The 10,794-nt window shown below is 32.5% G+C and overlaps 1 long non-coding RNA gene across 1 annotated transcript; it reads left to right on the top strand.

The window, feature by feature from the left end:
* Positions 1 to 1,250: 1,250 nt before the first annotated feature.
* LOC134257075 (uncharacterized) lies at positions 1,251 to 2,675 on the top strand. Its single transcript, XR_009989849.1, has 3 exons — positions 1,251 to 1,366; positions 1,980 to 2,047; positions 2,520 to 2,675. It is a non-coding gene; the product is annotated as an uncharacterized LOC134257075 (long non-coding RNA).
* Positions 2,676 to 10,794: the final 8,119 nt, after the last annotated feature.

Raw genomic sequence — 10,794 nt, 5'->3', positions numbered from 1 at the left:
AAAACTGCCTTGCGTGTAAACAGTCAGATACCCCAAACCTGCTCTCAGCTTGTTTCAACAGTGAGTTATCGTTCATTAAACCGACCCCTAGCGGAAGTTGAAAGGCCTATAAAACGTTGTAAAACGTTCGTACTAATATTCGTGCGTTGAATTGCGATAATTTGGATCGCATTTGGTCGCGTCTGAATAGTGTGCATGTTGACTATTTTGAGGAGACCTGATGCGACCACTAAAACACATGCAATGAATGCGAGACATCGTACAACGTATGCAATAGCTCGTGCGATGCTAAAATTTTCCTATCGCAAAGTGTTGTAAAGTGCTCGTGCGCCAATTGTGAAAGGGCTTTTAAGCAAACACTATAAGGAGGAATATTAAAAAGAAATTTTATTACTTGACAATGAAAGAATCTCTTTTCATTTTAAAGGGGGTCATTTTTCAATGGGGGTCAATTTTTTTATAGGACTAACATATAAAATAATGACCCCTATGACACTTTTTCTACAAAAAATGATTTTTTTTTACGGGTAGGGGGTCATTTTTTGTCGTTGAAAAATGACCCCCGGTCATTATTCGATGGGGGTCATTATTCGTCTTTACAACGGATTTTTTCGTTACTTCCTTGTCGTGAGGGGAAGGGGGTGGCACGCCGCGGCGGGTGAGACAGTCAGCAGGGAATACTCACTCCTCAATGGCACCTGATCACACCTCGGATGTTTAGAGGTCCGTGTTTGCTCTGCTCCTATTTTGTATTGTTTTATGGAGTTTGCGATTAAATATCGTTCGTTATCTCCACATCCTTCATAAACAGACAAGGAATGAAAAAAATATTGCTGATATCCAAATGATATTTTTTATTGTGTTAAGTTCCTGAATCATAAACTTGTTGTTTGAATAATGAAAACTTTTTACAAATGCCAAATATCCAAAAGATGAAATCTAAGTATTTTGAATTCAGCTACAAATATGGAATAAATTTTCAATTTAACGAAATCCAATATGCCGTTTACCTTTAAAATTGCACGCATGCACATAATTGCAAATTCCTTGCACCAAGAGGAAAAATCTTCAAACAGTGCAATGTTGAACGATAAAGGTCCAGACGATACAGAAATATTTTTTTTCTCAACTGTGTTGGAATAAATTTCCATTTTATACGGAAGAAAAATAAACATTGGTATGGAGTAAATACAGTAACACTCAATGCCCGAAATGAAAGAATATTTGAATGTTTAAAAGATACAAAAATATCAGTAATAGTAAGTAAAATGGGTTGGAAATTTACGTAGTTTTCAAACCTGAATTTTCTTCTTCAGCTTCTTATTTTAGTCTTGGGATGTGCTGATTTAGACGTCTGTTTGGTTGGGTAAGTACCGTATATACTCGCCTATAAGTCGATCCGCCTATAAGTCGGTTGTTATTTTTGACGTTATTTTTGTGGGATTTGCTATTGACCCGCTTATAAGTCGGTACAACTTGTTTGCCAAAATCTGGTGACAATTTCAAGTGAATCCATTGATATTTTTACCTGGTTTCAATTAATATTTTTCGAAATGACACTGATATTTAATCTTAAATTATCAAAAATAAAGGCAATGTCACTTAAAATGCAAATAAAATTATCAAAATATGTATATACTTGCACTTTAAATATATAATCTAAGAATACATAAATTATCTTATATATCCAGACAATTTCTTTGATAATCGTCGGAAATGCAAATAAGACAGTACATTTAAGCCCACTGAAAAATACCTGTCTCTTTATGACTCGCCTATAAGTCGGACATAGAGTTTTAGACCAATATTTAACTCCCAAAATACCGACTTATAGGCGAGTATATACGGTATATCTAATATAATTGTTCCTGACAGCGGATTGATAACTTTTTAAGCAATTTTGATTTTAAAGTATAAAGTAAAACAAAATTCATATTAATGCATTTTTTTTCTTTAAAACACTTTTGGTTCTACTTCAGATCAGTTGAAAATAATTCCGATTCCGAATGCTGTTACAATTTTTACAAAGTGAACAATATATGCCAAGGTACGAAATATTATTTTTACTGAGTTACTTGTTTTTAAAAGATGAAATAAGAGTGGGAATAAAAATTCTAAAAAAAAAAAAATCAAATGAAATAATTTTTCAATGACTTTTTTACATGTTCTGTATGCAAATCTGTCAATGAAATTTGAAAGAGACATTTGTTTAGAATGAAATTTTACCTATTCATTGTAATAAAGACAAATAACAGACAAAAAACCTAAATATAGCACTTATTCTGACAATATCTATATAAAAAATTAGTTATCATTTTTTTTTTTTTTGCGCAGTGACATATTCATAGGTATTTCATCAAAATAGAAAATAAGGTTGAGTACAATTATCAAAAGATAATGGTAAAAAACCAACGAAATTCGAGTTTCTCTAAGGATAAAAAAGTATTATTTTGAATTAATTGTAAAATATCTTCCTCTAATCATATTTTGTGCCTAATTTAACTTTTTTTCCTTCAAAGAATGCCTAGCAGGCTATTTTGGAGACAAGTGTAGTATGAAGTTTATGCATCCGGAGTATGGAAAATCCTGTGCATTGAAGTGTGATTGTTCGATTTCACAGTATCACAATGAAAAGGGTTGTTCTAACGATCAACAAGTCAAAAGTAAATGAAAATCTTTTTGTTGTATTCTCAGTGAAATTACTGACACCTTGTGATCAATTCAACTGACTGAATTTCTATTATGTCGATTTTTTTTGTTCAGGTTAAAGTACTTTCTTTTCATAATTATTTGTATCCTTCAGTTGTTGACTCTTATACAAATAACCCCAAAAAGCATTAGAAAATACAACTGTCCTCAGGATTTTCTTAATTTATTTTGGTACAATCATATCAAGATTTCTTGCTTTGTGGATGTTTTTATGAGTTGTACATTATCTATAAAATGTTAATAGAGAATGAAAAAGTGAATATTTACAACAATGATGAACATATTTACGCTGAAATGAAGAACACCAATGATAATAACATTACATAATTAATTAATAATTAAATTAATAATTAAATTAATAATCTTAATTTACAACATTAAATTAATTTATGTAAAACATCTGACATGGCAAGAAGAACAACTCTTATTTTTCTCTTCGCCAGTTTACATTAATCTCTTATCAGCAACTGACCAGATTCAGCTAATTTTGCGCACGCCTTCATTCTTCCAGCGTGCATTGCCTTGTCAACATACATTCGCCAGTCATCTTGATTTGTTTTTGTTGTGAGCCATTCAATCACTTGTTATCGCAGGTACATAAGTCTACTCTGTTAGAAGAATTTCTAATTCAATTTATTGTTGGATTATCCTTTATATAGGTACATTGGTGAGATTCTTTGGATGCTAAAAATTTTGTGTATGCTTTACAATATTTGACGGATTTTGTGTTTGACTGGCGAAATACGTTAATACAATGCTATGGACACCCTGTTTCATGCGCTCATCATCGTAATTACAACTTAGCAGGAGTAAATGAAATGTTGTGAACGTTTACGTATGTTGACTTGAATTTCTTTGTTCTACTTCGCGCCAGTTTGCCGGTCTTGGAACCATGAATGACCTAGTGAACTTTGCGGCTATTAATATATTGCCCAGCATCCAAGATGCATTGCGGTAAACAGTCAAAATGGCGTCTGTTTTGATTGCTGGAATTTCACATGTTAAAAGATTTGTGCACTATGTAAATCAAAATCGAGAATTTCAGAACTTGAATTTAAATCCAAACATTTTTGTAAAATTTTATGGTATAAGTGGAGGAAAGCTGACAAATAATTCCCACTTGCAGGCGTTCGAACAAAAACTTGGGCACGTTTCTCCGGACTTTCTCATCTTACATTTAGGTGGTAACGATCTGGACACAACTTCGTCTGATGAAACATACGCTTATGAGTTATGTTTACGACTTTGTTGTATTGGGGAAACATTTGCCCGTCGTTTCAACATTAAAAAGACAATTGTTTGCCAACTGATGCCGAGATATCGGATACGGGTATTAGATATGAATATTTATAATGAACTAGTAATAAAATTCAATAGAATACTGAAGAGGGAGCTGTTAGGAAAAAACTGTTTGCACCCTTAGAAATGAACGACATGAAACATAAGGTACCGAGTTTACTCTAATCAAATAAATATACGGTTTCACCGTATAAGTGGAAATTTTAGCGAGACGCAAATTTAGCGATTTGTCCTTAAAAACTGGTAATTTATTTTTTGCGAGAATTTAATTCAGGGATTTTAAAATGCACATTAAAGTAGCTATTAGAAATAAAACGCGATTAATTTTTAGCGATATTCAATTTTAGCGATCTCGGCACCCTCGCTAATAATGCCAAAATTAAATCCGCGCTAAAAATTCTACTTTTACGGTATTTGGTGTATGTTGAAGTGCTTGTCTGATAATATATTGATCTTTGCAAAGTTGTGTTTAGATATCATCAATTCTCTCTCTTTAATTTGTCAAACGGGAAGTAAATATTTTTTGGAAGATGTGGTTAAAAAATAAAGTGTAAAAAAAACATCCTGAGTAACTATCCGAGGGCTGTTTAAAAAATAATGACCTGAACTCTATGACATATAACACTGATATCATATGATTTTAAGCTTGGCTTTCTCTCATGATCGAATGAATTGATATCAGTTTATATGACCACTTTTTTCTCATATTTTCATTGTGAGAAGCTTGAAAACATAGGCTATTAGAGACACTGCATTAAAAATGAATAGTAAAGAATAAGTAAACTATAGCGAAATTAAACGCTTTATTAAGGCTGCTGTAAAACTTGTTAAGAATAAAAAAAAATTCACTGAAATTGTTAAATTTCCAGCAATATATCTGTTTTACAGACACATGATCAGGTGGATTTCAATGAACAATAATGATATGATGGGTATCAAAAGTTGGTACCGTCCATGACGATAGGGACTAACAACAACCAGTTTTCCGTTTGCCAAAATTCAACAAATTATCATAAATGAGATATGAAAACAATTAGAAATTGGTTGAAATATTACGGACGTGTGTTTTAATAAAAGAGAATGTTTAAGTTCAATCATTATGAATATTAGAGAGTAAATAACATTTGAAAAAAAAACATCGACAATAATAAAATCCATGGGTTCTATGGGTGAAAACGGTTCATAAATAACGAAAACAATATTTTCAAAGTGATAAAGCAGTCCCACAGCGGCCCCAGAGTAGTTCCACAGCAGTTCCAGAGCGGTCCAAGCAGTCCCAGCGGTCACAGAGAGCAGTCCCAGCAGTCTCAGAAAGCAGTCCCAGCAGTCCCAGTCGGCGGGGCTTATTAATTTAATGGGCGGTGCTAACTCAGACCTGAGATTTCAAATAAACGATATGGAACTATAAAAGGCAGTTAAAATTGATTCTGAGTAGTATGCCAGGAATGCATGTATGCGAAGATCATTATTGAACAATACGCGCATAGAAACAATTTGAATAAAATTTATACAAGGAAAAAAGGTCTTTACACCATATGTTTGAATTACACTGAACATGAATGTTTTAATCACTCTTCCATTTCTTTATTTTCTCTGAGTGATACTGGTTCCCATACTAATTTTTCATACAGAAAATTAAACTTGAATTGATTATTTTCCACCAGAATAAGCTTTAAATAGATGTTATTATTCCACACTATCGGAATATTCTAAAGGCATTTTATTAAGTATTGGGGCTTTTGAAAATTTTTTATTATTTTTAAGTTATGATTATTTTTACTGACATTTCAATTTATTTATTGCTAGTTTCTTTAGATCTATAATACTCAGTTTTAACTGTTTTGTTTGTAATCAATTAAGTGTACATCTGTAAATCACCAGAATGGAACTGACAGATCATCTGATACTGTTCAAAATTAATTAATCCTTAAAGATATTTATACACATTTCATTGATCATTTTTATATTTAATAGAAAAAAAAATTATATTTAATAGAAGTCCCGTGGGGATCAGGGTAAGAATAGGTCCTCAGTATCTCCTTGCTTGTCGTAAAAGGCGACTAAATGGGGCAGTCCTTCGGATGAGACCGTTTAAACCCAGGCCCCGTGTCACAGCAGGTGTGGCACGATAAAGATCCGTCCCTGCTCAAAGGCCGTAAGTGCCGAGCATAGGTCTAAATTTGCAGCCCTTCACCGGCAATGGTGACGTCTCCATATCAGTGAAATATTCTGGAGAGGGGGACGTTAAACAGTATATAATATAATATTTAACAGAAAGAAATTAGGGTCATTGTTGACCAGCATGTTCAATGATGTGTAACACTTATACTTGTACAGTACCCAAATAACACACATGATTGATTGTCTGCCCAAAGGCATTTGAAACCACAGGTATTGATACCATTTTACATACATTAATTGGCTAGGTAAACACAAGCAAACCAAAAACAAATAAATTGCAATTCCCGATGTTATCAAAGTTTATTTTTAAAATAACTGTACTCATTTCATTACCTGTTTATAGATTAAAAACTAATTCATTAATAAAGATGCTTTCTCAATGATTGTTTACATTATTTATTTTACGGAAGAAAGGTAGCATATTTCATTTCATGGTCATTTAATGAATTGTTAGGTTATTTAAGGGTCGCGTGGAATATTTCTTTAGCGTGTTCCTTTTAAAACATGTAGCTTTTTCAATTAAAAAATCTTATATGTAACTATAATAATGTTTTTTAAACTAGTTTCCATGCATATTTGGAGTACACAATTTTACATTAAAAAATAAATTAGGAGTACATGTGAAATTTTTTTCTCATAAACCTATCGTTTTTTAAGGGATAAAAATCTTCCTCTGACTTCCTTATTTAACAACTAATTTTTTTAATAAAAAAAAATATTCTAAACAACATATGAGTAAAAATACAGTCTCTGAAAATATTAATTAACTGCATTTATAATAATCTCTGCTTATTAAAATATTGTAAGAAATCCTTACTTTTTTAATAGTTTAAACTCCACTCTGCATCAAGTATAAACAAAGCAACTGAGAGCCTGCAAATTCAGAATACACAAGGGGTGGAGCTATAATGTCATTCAGAACCTTTGTCACATATGAGTCAACAAAGCAGTCCCAGAAAGCAGTCCAAGGGACAGCTAGGACTGTTGGGTTTGCTTTTTAGAGCAGTCCCATAACGATCGATCCACGGTGGTCCCAGAGCAGTCCCAGAGCGGTCCCAAATCAGTCCTGGTGACTGCTTTCTGGGACTGCTTTGATGTCTGGTTTCCAGTAGTGGACCAACAAAATACATGTACATGTAACTACATTATGTCCACTAATGGGCCAGAGTCAAGGCAGTGTAGCAGCCGCCAATGATAAAACGACAACATCAGCATTCATCATTGGGCCAACAAAGGTGAGAGTCAATCGTATAATTTTGGCAAGTACAATAAACGGGTATAAGAAAATGATGATGACATGACCTAGTTTCTTCTTATTGATGTAATTTAATTGTTTTGTACTCTTTTTAAGACTCTGATGTTTGTACTCCTTTTAAGACTCTGATGTTCAACCAAATTTTTAGCTCTTCGAAATTTTGCAGCTTTTTTTTTATCGGATATCTAAATTGGTATCGTTAATATTCAGGAAACTTTACAAAAAAGACTTAATTATATTACATTGACTGGTGTTATTAAAAGGAAATATTAGAACTTAGAATATTAGAACTTCTATTTAAAGATTTTAAATAGAATGTAATGTACATCTAAAAAAAATCATTTCCGATTTTTTATCATCTTTGAGCAGAGGTAGTGTGTTTCTAACAAGTTCATTTTCACAAGTTTGGAAGCATTTGACGCTGTTGAGTATGAGGTTTTGTTACCTTATCGTTTTTATTCATATACCACTCTTATATTTCTGGAGTGCTGCTAGTGAAATGTGCTATCAAAGGTGAGGGTAATTGAATCCTAACATAATATTTTGAAAAGTTTTTCATAATCAATTAATTTTAATTGATAAAAATTTTCAAAATATATCAAGTTGAATTACTGTTTTCTTTTAGAATTAAAGATGGAAAGATCTTAAAATGCTGTGAAAACTATTACTTGGTAAACAATACATGCAAAGGTAAGTCTTAAATATTTACATGTATAATGCCTTTTTTAAAATCCTCAAAAAATTTATATTTTTATTTGTAAAAGCCAAACTTCAATTGAAATAAATGACAACTACAATCAGAAAAATAGAGGGTATGTAAATAATATGTTCAACAATGAATATTTAAGCAATAAACAACAATGCTAAAATGTTCTCTGGGAAATGAACGTTTAGTTGGTCACATGATCAATCCTGTGAAGCCCAAAATTAACGTAAAACACAATACATCTGTGTTTAAAATTAGTTTGGCACTTTTTCCTTGCAATGTTCGTTTGCATTATTTACCAGGTAGTTTTGCAACGTCACAAACGTCATAAACGCCTCTTACGTCTATAATGCACATAAGTTTTGAAGGGCGCTAAATTTAAATCCGTAAAGATTACCGAAATAACCAATTATGAAGAGGAAAAAGTAGAGAATATAAATATTAGCATTTAATTAATATTTCAATCAATCATTATGAAATTTGTCTGGGCATGTCAATATACGAAATATTAAGATATGGACAATGTCAAATATTGTCCCCATCTTTAGTAACCAAATGACCATGATGTAGAAGTGTGACCCTTTAACTTTATTTTTTCGATGCTCAATGCCTCTAAAATTGCTATATTGCGATATAAATACATTTTGGTACAGATGAATGATCGGCGCAAATAATTATTTTGCTAAGAAAAATAGCTATATTTAGATTGCTAGCTATAGTATGTTGTGTTTTTTTTTTTTTTTTTTTTTTTTTTGATGTTCTGTCATCAGTTCTTAGTATAATATCCATAAACGGCTATACCATACATGTGTATAAGCGAGTGATATGTGTCATATTCCAGCGTTGTGCCTTGCTCATAAAATCGGAAAACAGTGATGTCATTTGAGCCATTTCAGCATTTTCCCCCTTTTCATTGTCGTTAAATCTTATTATCAGACCAGTAGCCGTTACTGAAAATGTTAATTTTATATTATAATAACAATATTTTAGGAAGCTGTACTATCGCACCTACATGTATGACTGCATGAAATCAAAGAGCTGCGTAAAGTCACGCGCACTCGAATTAGACACGGCCTCGTTAAAAATGTTATCTATCTTTATTTCCTTAACCAATAATACGTGAAATGCCTGTACAAAATGTTTCCGGGCAATAATTTCCCTTGATTTATTATTATTTTTTTTTATGATAAATTATTCATGACATATGATAGGGCGTACAAATTTGACACAATGTGCCATAATTAATGGCTTATCACCAACTAACACATAAACACTTATGCCCTGTTCACACGGAGAGTTTAATTCGAATTAAACGTAAAGTTACTGCGAACTAGCTTCGCTTAGCGTTCACACGGAGAAGTTAATGCGAATTAGTTTACTTCGCATTAGTTTACTGCGCATTAAATTACTTCGCATTAGCTCCGTGTGAACGCTAAGCGAAGCTAATTCGAATTAAATTTTGGAGCATGCGTAATGGCAAAATTAAGTAAAATGCGTCATGTCGGTGGTCAGCTTTAAGTACTTGTGCTATTTTTGAGTGAAAAACTAAGAAAAAATGTGTTAATCACTAAAATATGTCTCCAGACACTGTGGCATGATGTCAAATGCATTTCCTTCTGCATAAGGTGACGTGATTTGCAAATGACGTCATAATAGCCTTCCTCACGCCTGACTGTTGAAGTAAAATTTTAATTCGCATTAGTTTACTTCGAATTAGCTGTCGTGTGAACGCAATTTAATTCGCATTAGTTTGATTCGCATTAGTTTACTTCGCATTAATTTACTGCGAATTAAACTTGTCGTGTGAACAGGGCATTAGAATTTGCTTAATAACATGAAAGTGAAGTTCATAATTCAGAATCTAAAGCGGATAACTCACAGTCTTCAACGACATTTCCTGAAAGAATTATCGGAAGCACAAATGCAACCACAACAGCTACCTGGGATACTTTTACAGTTGCTTTATTTGGAGCTATGATGATTACCACGAAGTTAACAAGATATCTTTTGTAGTGAACATTTTAAAGAAAACAGTTGGACATGGACATACATGTATAAACAGATAACTTACATTCTTCAAAAATATTTCCAGAAAGAAATATCGAAAGCACATATGAAACTGTTTAAAGTTCTTGAGAAATTACATTGTAATATTCTTACAGTTGTTACATGTGGAACTATAATGTTTACAATATTTTTAAACAAATGATATGAGAAATTCTTAATATTCACCGAGTCATTCAGGCAAATATACTGTTATCCGAATGAATGATTTTTGTTGTTGTTTTTAGTTCCTGTATTAAAACTGTATTTTTTAATATTTACCACTTCTATCAAATGAGAGATACCCTGCACATAAAAGTGAGTAATTCAAATTGAATTCCAAATATGAAATAATGGTGACAATAACTCCGAAAAATATATCTTCAACTGATAAGCTATTTATTTTTCAATTGATTGTATGTTGTTTAATGTGAGAATCTTGAGAATTTTCCACTCTTATGGAGACGCCACCACTGTCGGTGGAGAGCTACAAAGTTTGACCTAAACTTGGAACTCAGGGCCCTTGAGCACTGAGGGATCTTTTCATGCCAACACTTACTGCGACACGGGACCTCGGTTTATACGGTCTCATCGGAAGGAG

Source organism: Saccostrea cucullata, unplaced genomic scaffold, assembly GCF_032062105.1.
Source record: "Saccostrea cucullata isolate Sc308-1 unplaced genomic scaffold, CSIRO_AGI_Scuc_v1 ctg3965, whole genome shotgun sequence".
NCBI classification, from domain to species: Eukaryota; Metazoa; Mollusca; class Bivalvia; order Ostreida; family Ostreidae; genus Saccostrea; species Saccostrea cuccullata.
Note: the sequence above shows the minus strand (reverse complement) of the source record. Positions and strands in the feature narration are given on the sequence as shown.